The following is an 11,568-nucleotide window of genomic DNA, read 5'->3' as shown; positions in this document are numbered from 1 at the left end:
CTAGCCGGAACCCTAACCCTAACCATTCCCCGAAGCCTGACCCTCACCCGTCCCCTAATCCTAACCCGTACGCTAACACTAACCCGCGCCCTCACACGCACGCTCCCCCTAAAGCGTTGCCGTACCCTCACCTGGACCCTAAACCGTCCCCGTCCCCTAACCCTGACCCTAGCCCGAACCCTAACCGTAACCCTTCCCCGAAACCTGACCCTCACCCGTCCCCTAATCCTAACCCGTACGCTAACACTAACACGCGCCCTCACACGCACGGTCCCCCTAAAGCGTTGCCGTACCCTCACCTGGACCAGAAACCGTCCCTGTCCCCTAACACTAACCCTAGCCCGAACACTAACCCTAACCCTTCCCCGAAGCCTGACCCTCACCCGTCCCCTAATCCTAACCCGTACGCTAACACTAACCCGCGCCCTCACACGCACGCTCCCCCTAAAGCGTTGCCGTACCCTCACCTGGACCCTAAACCGTCCCCGTCCCCTAACCCTAACCCTAGCCCGAACCCTAACCCTAACCCTTCCCCGAAGCCTGACCCTCACCCGTCCCCTAATCCTAAGCCGTACGCTACCACTAACCCGCGCCCTCACACGCACGCTCCCCCTAAAGCGTTGCCGTACCCTCACCTGGACCCTAAACCGTCCCCGTCCCCTAACCCTAACCCTAGCCCGAACCCTAACCCTAACCCTTCCCCGAAGCCTGACCCTCACCCGTCCCCTAATCCTAACCCGTACGCTAACACTAACCCGCGCCCTCACACGCACGCTCCCCCTAAAGCGTTGCCGTACCCTCACCTGGACCCTAAACCGTCCCCGTCCCCTAACCCTAACCCTAGCCCGAACCCTAACCCTAACCCTTCCCCGAAGCCTGACCCTCACCCGTCCCCTAATCCTAACCCGTACGCTAACACTAACCCGCGCCCTCACACGCACGCTCCCCCTAAAGCGTTGCCGTACCCTCACCTGGACCCTAAACCTTCCCCGTCCCCTAACCCTAACCCTAGCCCGAACCCTAACCCTAACCCTTCCCCGAAGCCTGACCCTCACCCGTCCCCTAATCCTAAGCCGTACGCTAACACTAACCCGCGCCCTCACACGCACGCTCCCCCTAAAGCGTTGCCGTACCCTCACCTGAACCCTAACCGTCCCCGTCCCCTAACCCTAACCCTAGCCCGAACCCTAACCCTAACCCTTCCCCGAAGCCTGACCCTCACCCGTCCCCTAATCCTAACCCGTACGCTAACACTAACCCTCGCCCTCACACGCACGCTCCCCCTAAAGCGTTGCCGTACCCTCACCTGGACCCTAAACCGTCCACGTCCCCTAACCCTAACCCTAGCCCGAACCCTAACCCTAACCCTTCCCCGAAGCCTGACCCTCACCCGTCCCCTAATCCTAACCCGTATGCTAAAACTAACCCGCGCCCTCACATGCACGCTCCCCCTAAAGCGTTGCCGTACCCTCACCTGGACCCTAAACCGTCCCCGTCCCCTAACCCTAACCCTAGCCCGAACCCTAACCCTAACCCTTCCCAGAAGCCTGACCCTCACCCGTCGCCTAATCCTAACCCGTACGCTAACACTAACGCGCGCCCTCACACGCACGCTCCCCCTAAAGCGTTGCCGTACCCTCACCTGGACCCTAAACCGTCCCCGTCCCCTAACCCTAACCCTAGCCCAAACCCTAACCCTAACCCTTCCCCGAAGCCTGACCCTCACCCGTCCCCTAATCCTAAGCCGTACGCTAACACTAACGCGCGCCCTCACACGCACGCTCCCCCTAAAGCGTTGCCGTACCCTCTCCTGGACCCTAAACCGTCCCCGTCCCCTAACCCTAACCCTAGCCCGAACCCTAACCCTAACCCTTCCCCGAAGCCTGACCCTCACCCGTCCCCTAATCCTAACCCGTACGCTAACACTAACGCGTGCCCTCACACGCACGCTCCCCCTAAAGCGTTGCCGTACCCTCACCTGGACCCGAAACCGTCCCCGTCCCCTAACCCTAACCCTAGCCCGAACCCTAACCCTAACCCTTCCCCGAAGCCTGACCCTCACCCGTCCCCTAATCCTAACCCGTACGCTAACACTAACCCGCGCCCTCACACGCACGCTCCCCCTAAAGCGTTGCCGTACCCTCACCTGGACCCTAAACCGTCCCCGTCCCCTAACCCTAACCCTAGCCCGAACCCTAACCCTAACCCTTCCCCGAAGCCTGACCCTCACCCGTCCCCTAATCCTAAGCCGTACGCTAACACTAACCCGCTCCCTCACACGCACGCTCCCCCTAAAGCGTTGCCGTACCCTCACCTGAACCCTAAACCGTCCCCGTCCCCTAACCCTAACCCTAGCCCGAACCCTAACCCTAACCCTTCCCCGAAGCCTGACCCTCACCCGTCCCCTAATCCTAACCCGTACGCTAACACTAACCCGCGCCCTCACATGCACGCTCCCCGTAAAGCGTTGCCGTACCCTCACCTTTACCCTAAACCGTCCCCGTCCCCTAACCCTAACCCTAGCCCGAACCCTAACCCTAACCCTTCCCAGAAGCCTGACCCTCACCCGTCCCCTAATCGTAACCCGTACGCTAACACTAACCCGCGCCCTCACACGCACGCTCCCCCTAAAGAGTTGCCGTACCCTCACCTGGACCCGAAACCGTCCCCGTCCCCTAACCCTAACCCTAGCCAGAACCCTGACCCTAACCCTTCCCCGAAGCCTGACCCTCACCCGTCCCCTAATCCTAAGCCATACGCTAACACTAACCCGCGCCCTCACACGCACGCTCCCCCTAAAGCGTTGCCGTACCCTCACCTGGACCCTAAACCGTCCCCGTCCCCTAACCCTAACCCTAGCCCGAACCCTAACCCTAACCCTTCCCCGAAGCCTGACCCTCACCCGTCCCCTAATCCTAAGCCATACGCTAACACTAACGCGCGCCCTCACACGCACGCTGCCCCTAAAGCGTTGCCGTACCCTCACCTGGACCCTAAACCGTCCCCGTCCCCTAACCCTAACCCTAGCCCGAACCCTAACCCTAACCCTTCCCCGAAGCCTGACCCTCACCCGTCCCCTAATCCTAACCCGTACGCTAACACTAACCCGCGCCCTCACACGCACGCTCCCCCTAAAGCGTTGCCGTACCCTCACCTGGACCCTAAACCGTCCCCGTCCCCTAACCCTAACCCTAGCCCGAACCCTAACCCTAACCCTTCCCCGAAGCCTGACCCTCACCCGTCCCCTAAACTTAACCCGTACGCTAACACTAACCCGCGCCCTCACACGCACGCTCCCCCTAAAGCGTTGCCGTACCCTCACCTGGACCCTAAACCGTCCCCGTCCCCTAACCCTAACCCTAGCCCGAACCCTAACCCTAACCCATCCCCGAAGCCTGACCCTCACCCGTCCCCTAATCCTAACCCGTACGCTAACACTAACCCGCGCCCTCACACGCACGCTCCCCCTAAAGCGTTGCCGTACCCTCACCTGGACCCTAAACCGTCCCCGTCCCCTAACCCTAACCCTAGCCCGAACCCTAACCCTAACCCTTCCCCGAAGCCTGACCCTCACCCGTCCCCTAATCCTAAGCCGTACGCTAACACTAACCCGCGCCCTCACACGCACGCTCCCCCTAAAGCGTTGCCGTACCCTCACCTGGACCCTAAACCGTCCCCGTCCCCTAACCCTAACCCTAGCCCGAACCCTAACCCTAACCCTTCCCCGAAGCCTGACCCTCACCCGTCCCCTAATCCTAACCCGTACGCTAACACTAACCCGCGCCCTCACACGCACGCTCCCCCTAAAGCGTTGCCGTACCCTCACCTGGACCCTAAACCGTCCCCGTACCCTTACTCTAACCCTAGCCCGAACCCTAACCCTAACACTTCCCCGAAGCCTGACCCTCACCCGTCCCCTAATCCTAACCCGTACGCTAACACTAACCCGCGCCCTCACACGCACGCTCCCCCTAAAGCGTTGCCGTACCCTCACCTGGACCCTAAACCGTCCCCGTCCCCTAACCCTAACCCTAGCCCGAACCCTAACCCTAACCCTTCCCCGAAGCCTGACCCTCACCCGTCCCCTAATCCTAACCCGTACGCTAACACTAACCCGCGCCCTCACACGCACGCTCCCCCTAAAGCGTTGCCGTACCCTCACCTGGACCCTAAACCGTCCCCGTCCCCTAACCCTAACCCTAGCCCGAACCCTAACCCTAACCCTTCCCCGAAGCCTGACCCTCACCCGTCCCTTAATCCTAAGCCGTACGCTAACACTAACCCGCGCCCTCACACGCACGCTCCCCCTAAAGCGTTGCCGTACCCTCACCTGGACCCGAAACCGTCCCCGTCCCCTAACCCTAACCCTAGCCCGAACCCTAACCCTAACCCTTCCCCGAAGCCTGACCCTCACCCGTCCCCTAATCCTAACCCGTACGCTAACACTAACCCGTGCCCTCACACGCACGCTCCCCCTAAATCGTTGCCGTACCCTCACCTGGACCCTAAACCTTCCCCATCCCCTAACCCTAACCCTAGCCGGAACCCTAACCCTAACCATTCCCCGAAGCCTGACCCTCACCCGTCCCCTAATCCTAACCCGTACGCTAACACTAACCCGCGCCCTCACACGCACGCTCCCCCTAAAGCGTTGCCATACCCTCACCTGGACCCTAAACCGTCCCCGTCCCCTAACCCTAACCCTAGCCCGAACCCTAACCCTAACCCTTCCCCGAAGCCTGACCCTCACCCGTCCCCTAATCCTAACCCGTACGCTAACACTAACCCGCGCCCTCACACGCACGCTCCCCCTAAAGCGTTGCCGTACCCTCACCGGGACCCTAAACCGTCCCCGTCCCCTAACCCTAACCCTAGCCCGAACCCTAACCCTAACCCTTCCCCAAAGCCTGACCCTCACCAGTCCCCTAATCCTAACCCGTACGCTAACACTAACCCGCGCCCTCACACGCACGCTCCCCCTAAAGCGTTGCCGTACCCTCACCTGGACCCTAAACCGTCCCCGTCCCCTAACCCTAACCCTAGCCCGAACCCTAACCCTAACCCTTCCCCGAAGCCTGACCCTCACCCGTCCCCTAATCCTAACCCGTACGCTAACACTAACCCGCGCCCTCACATGCACGCTCCCTCTAAAGCGTTGCCGTACCCTCACCTGGACCCTAAACCGTCCCCGTCCCCTAACCCTAACCCTAGCCCGAACCCTAACCCTAACCCTTCCCAGAAGCCTGACCCTCACCCGTCCCCTAATCGTAACCCGTACGCTAACACTAACCCGCGCCCTCACACGCACGCTCCCCCTAAAGCGTTGCCGTACCCTCACCTGGACCCGAAACCGTCCCCGTCCCCTAACCCTAACCCTAGCCCGAACCCTGACCCTAACCCTTCCCCGAAGCCTGACCCTCACCCGTCCCCTAATCCTAAGCCATACGCTAACACTAACCCGCGCCCTCACACGCACGCTCCCCCTAAAGCGTTGCCGTACCCTCACCTGGACCCTAAACCGTCCCCGTCCCCTAACCCTAACCCTAGCCCGAACCCTAACCCTAACCCTTCCCCGAAGCCTGACCCTCACCCGTCCCCTAATCCTAACCCGTACGCTAACACTAACCCGCGCCCTCACACGCACGCTCCCCCTAAAGCGTTGCCGTACCCTCACCTGGACCCTAAACCGTCCCCGTCCCCTAACCCTAACCCTAGCCCGAACCCTAACCCTAACCCTTCCCCGAAGCCTGACCCTCACCCGTCCCCTAATCCTAAGCCATACGCTAACACTAACACGCGCCCTCACACGCACGCTGCCCCTAAAGCGTTGCCGTACCCTCACCTGGACCCTAAACCGTCCCCGTCCCCTAACCCTAACCCTAGCCCGAACCCTAACCCTAACCCTTCCCCGAAGCCTGACCCTCACCCGTCCCCTAATCCTAACCCGTACGCTAACACTAACCCGCGCCCTCACACGCACGCTCCCCCTAAAGCGTTGCCGTACCCTCACCTGGACCCTAAACCGTCCCCGTCCCCTAACCCTAACCCTAGCCCGAACCCTAACCCTAACCCTTCCCCGAAGCCTGACCCTCACCCGTCCCCTAAACTTAACCCGTACGCTAACACTAACCCGCGCCCTCACACGCACGCTACCCCTAAGGCGTTGCCGTACCCTCACCTGGACCCTAAACCGTCCCCGTCCCCTAACCCTAACCCTAGCCCGAACCCTAACCCTAACCCATCCCCGAAGCCTGACCCTCACCCGTCCCCTAATCCTAACCCGTACGCTAACACTAACCCACGCCCTCACACGCACGCTCCCCCTAAAGCGTTGCCGTACCCTCACCTGGACCCTAAACCGTCCCCGTCCCCTAACCCTAACCCTAGCCCGAACCCTAACCCTAACCCTTCCCCGAAGCCTGACCCTCACCCGTCCCCTAATCCTAACCCGTACGCTAACACTAACCCGCGCCCTCACACGCACGCTCCCCCTAAAGCGTTGCCGTACCCTCACCTGGACCCTAAACCGTCCCCGTACCCTTACTCTAACCCTAGCCCGAACCCTAACCCTAACACTTCCCCGAAGCCTGACCCTCACCCGTCCCCTAATCCTAACCCGTACGCTAACACTAACCCGCGCCCTCACACGCACGCTCCCCCTAAAGCGTTGCCGTACCCTCACCTGGACCCTAAACCGTCCCCGTCCCCTAACCCTAACCCTAGCCCGAACCCTAACCCTAACCCTTCCCCGAAGCCTGACCCTCACCTGTCCCCTAATCCTAACCCGTACGCTAACACTAACCCGCGCCCTCACACGCACGCTCCCCCTAAAGCGTTGCCGTACCCTCACCTGGACCCTAAACCGTCCCCGTCCCCTAACCCTAACCCTAGCCCGAACCCTAACCCTAACCCTTCCCCGAAGCCTGACCCTCACCCGTCCCCTAATCCTAAGCCGTACGCTAACACTAACCCGCGCCCTCACACGCACGCTCCCCCTAAAGCGTTGCCGTACCCTCACCTGGACCCGAAACCGTCCCCGTCCCCTAACCCTAACCCTAGCCCGAACCCTAACCCTAACCCTTCCCCGAAGCCTGACCCTCACCCGTCCCCTAATCCTAACCCGTACGCTAACACTAACCCGTGCCCTCACACGCATGCTCCCCCTAAATCGTTGCCGTTCCCTCACCTGGACCCTAAACCTTCCCCATCCCCTAACCCTAACCCTAGCCGGAACCCTAACCCTAACCATTCCCCGAAGCCTGACCCTCACCCGTCCCCTAATCCTAACCCGTAAGCTAACACTAACCCGCGCCCTCACACGCACGCTCCCCCTAAAGCGTTGCCGTACCCTCACCTGGACCCTAAACCGTCCCCGTCCCCTAACCCTGACCCTAGCCCGAACCCTAACCGTAACCCTTCCCCGAAACCTGACCCTCACCCGTCCCCTAATCCTAACCCGTACGCTAACACTAACACGCGCCCTCACACGCACGGTCCCCCTAAAGCGTTGCCGTACCCTCACCTGGACCAGAAACCGTCCCTGTCCCCTAACACTAACCCTAGCCCGAACACTAACCCTAACCCTTCCCCGAAGCCTGACCCTCACCCGTCCCCTAATCCTAACCCGTACGCTAACACTAACCCGCGCCCTCACACGCACGCTCCCCCTAAAGCGTTGCCGTACCCTCACCTGGACCCTAAACCGTCCCCGTCCCCTAACCCTAACCCTAGCCCGAACCCTAACCCTAACCCTTCCCCGAAGCCTGACCCTCACCCGTCCCCTAATCCTAAGCCGTACGCTACCACTAACCCGCGCCCTCACACGCACGCTCCCCCTAAAGCGTTGCCGTACCCTCACCTGGACCCTAAACCGTCCCCGTCCCCTAACCCTAACCCTAGCCCGAACCCTAACCCTAACCCTTCCCCGAAGCCTGACCCTCACCCGTCCCCTAATCCTAACCCGTACGCTAACACTAACCCGCGCCCTCACACGCACGCTCCCCCTAAAGCGTTGCCGTACCCTCACCTGGACCCTAAACCGTCCCCGTCCCCTAACCCTAACCCTAGCCCGAACCCTAACCCTAACCCTTCCCCGAAGCCTGACCCTCACCCGTCCCCTAATCCTAACCCGTATGCTAAAACTAACCCGCGCCCTCACATGCACGCTCCCCCTAAAGCGTTGCCGTACCCTCACCTGGACCCTAAACCGTCCCCGTCCCCTAACCCTAACCCTAGCCCGAACCCTAACCCTAACCCTTCCCAGAAGCCTGACCCTCACCCGTCGCCTAATCCTAACCCGTACGCTAACACTAACGCGCGCCCTCACACGCACGCTCCCCCTAAAGCGTTGCCGTACCCTCACCTGGACCCTAAACCGTCCCCATCCCCTAACCCTAACCCTAGCCCGAACCCTAACCCTAACCCTTCCCCGAAGCCTGACCCTCACCCGTCCCCTAATCCTAACCCGTACGCTAACACTAACCCGCGCCCTCACACGCACGCTCCCCCTAAAGCGTTGCCGTACCCTCACCTGGACCCTAAACCGTCCCCGTCCCCTAACCCTAACCCTAGCCCAAACCCTAACCCTAACCCTTCCCCGAAGCCTGACCCTCACCCGTCCCCTAATCCTAAGCCGTACGCTAACACTAACGCGCGCCCTCACACGCACGCTCCCCCTAAAGCGTTGCCGTACCCTCTCCTGGACCCTAAACCGTCCCCGTCCCCTAACCCTAACCCTAGCCCGAACCCTAACCCTAACCCTTCCCCGAAGCCTGACCCTCACCCGTCCCCTAATCCTAACCCGTACGCTAACACTAACGCGTGCCCTCACACGCACGCTCCCCCTAAAGCGTTGCCGTACCCTCACCTGGACCCGAAACCGTCCCCGTCCCCTAACCCTAACCCTAGCCCGAACCCTAACCCTAACCCTTCCCCGAAGCCTGACCCTCACCCGTCCCCTAATCCTAACCCGTACGCTAACACTAACCCGCGCCCTCACACGCACGCTCCCCCTAAAGCGTTGCCGTACCCTCACCTGGACCCTAAACCGTCCCCGTCCCCTAACCCTAACCCTAGCCCGAACCCTAACCCTAACCCTTCCCCGAAGCCTGACCCTCACCCGTCCCCTAATCCTAAGCCGTACGCTAACACTAACCCGCTCCCTCACACGCACGCTCCCCCTAAAGCGTTGCCGTACCCTCACCTGAACCCTAAACCGTCCCCGTCCCCTAACCCCAACCCTAGCCCGAACCCTAACCCTAACCCTTCCCCGAAGCCTGACCCTCACCCGTCCCCTAATCCTAACCCGTACGCTAACACTAACCCGCGCCCTCACATGCACGCTCCCCCTAAAGCGTTGCCGTACCCTCACCTTTACCCTAAACCGTCCCCGTCCCCTAACCCTAACCCTAGCCCGAACCCTAACCCTAACCCTTCCCAGAAGCCTGACCCTCACCCGTCCCCTAATCGTAACCCGTACGCTAACACTAACCCGCGCCCTCACACGCACGCTCCCCCTAAAGAGTTGCCGTACCCTCACCTGGACCCGAAACCGTCCCCGTCCCCTAACCCTAACCCTAGCCAGAACCCTGACCCTAACACTTCCCCGAAGCCTGACCCTCACCCGTCCCCTAATCCTAAGCCATACGCTAACACTAACCCGCGCCCTCACACGCACGCTCCCCCTAAAGCGTTGCCGTACCCTCACCTGGACCCTAAACCGTCCCCGTCCCCTAACCCTAACCCTAGCCCGAACCCTAACCCTAACCCTTCCCCGAAGCCTGACCCTCACCCGTCCCCTAATCCTAAGCCATACGCTAACACTAACGCGCGCCCTCACACGCACGCTGCCCCTAAAGCGTTGCCGTACCCTCACCTGGACCCTAAACCGTCCCCGTCCCCTAACCCTAACCCTAGCCCGAACCCTAACCCTAACCCTTCCCCGAAGCCTGACCCTCACCCGTCCCCTAATCCTAACCCGTACGCTAACACTAACCCGCGCCCTCACACGCACGCTCCCCCTAAAGCGTTGCCGTACCCTCACCTGGACCCTAAACCGTCCCCGTCCCCTAACCCTAACCCTAGCCCGAACCCTAACCCTAACCCTTCCCCGAAGCCTGACCCTCACCCGTCCCCTAAACTTAACCCGTACGCTAACACTAACCCGCGCCCTCACACGCACGCTCCCCCTAAAGCGTTGCCGTACCCTCACCTGGACCCTAAACCGTCCCCGTCCCCTAACCCTAACCCTAGCCCGAACCCTAACCCTAACCCATCCCCGAAGCCTGACCCTCACCCGTCCCCTAATCCTAACCCGTACGCTAACACTAACCCGCGCCCTCACACGCACGCTCCCCCTAAAGCGTTGCCGTACCCTCACCTGGACCCTAAACCGTCCCCGTCCCCTAACCCTAACCCTAGCCCGAACCCTAACCCTAACCCTTCCCCGAAGCCTGACCCTCACCCGTCCCCTAATCCTAAGCCGTACGCTAACACTAACCCGCGCCCTCACACGCACGCTCCCCCTAAAGCGTTGCCGTACCCTCACCTGGTCCCTAAACCGTCCCCGTCCCCTAACCCTAACCCTAGCCCGAACCCTAACCCTAACCCTTCCCCGAAGCCTGACCCTCACCCGTCCCCTAATCCTAACCCGTACGCTAACACTAACCCGCGCCCTCACACGCACGCTCCCCCTAAAGCGTTGCCGTACCCTCACCTGGACCCTAAACCGTCCCCGTACCCTTACTCTAACCCTAGCCCGAACCCTAACCCTAACACTTCCCCGAAGCCTGACCCTCACCCGTCCCCTAATCCTAACCCGTACGCTAACACTAACCCGCGCCCTCACACGCACGCTCCCCCTAAAGCGTTGCCGTACCCTCACCTGGACCCTAAACCGTCCCCGTCCCCTAACCCTAACCCTAGCCCGAACCCTAACCCTAACCCTTCCCCGAAGCCTGACCCTCACCCGTCCCCTAATCCTAACCCGTACGCTAACACTAACCCGCGCCCTCACACGCACGCTCCCCCTAAAGCGTTGCCGTACCCTCACCTGGACCCTAAACCGTCCCCGTCCCCTAACCCTAACCCTAGCCCGAACCCTAACCCTAACCCTTCCCCGAAGCCTGACCCTCACCCGTCCCTTAATCCTAAGCCGTACGCTAACACTAACCCGCGCCCTCACACGCACGCTCCCCCTAAAGCGTTGCCGTACCCTCACCTGGACCCGAAACCGTCCCCGTCCCCTAACCCTAACCCTAGCCCGAACCCTAACCCTAACCCTTCCCCGAAGCCTGACCCTCACCCGTCCCCTAATCCTAACCCGTACGCTAACACTAACCCGTGCCCTCACACGCACGCTCCCCCTAAATCGTTGCCGTACCCTCACCTGGACCCTAAACCTTCCCCATCCCCTAACCCTAACCCTAGCCGGAACCCTAACCCTAACCATTCCCCGAAGCCTGACCCTCACCCGTCCCCTAATCCTAACCCGTACGCTAACACTAACCCGCGCCCTCACACGCACGCTCCCCCTAAAGCGTTGCCATACCCTCACCTGGACCCTAAACC

This window comes from Stenella coeruleoalba (assembly GCF_951394435.1).
Source record: "Stenella coeruleoalba genome assembly, contig: scaffold_242, whole genome shotgun sequence".
Lineage (NCBI taxonomy): Eukaryota > Metazoa > Chordata > Mammalia > Artiodactyla > Delphinidae > Stenella > Stenella coeruleoalba.
The sequence above is the reverse complement of the archived record's forward strand: the minus strand, read 5'-3'. Positions refer to the sequence as shown.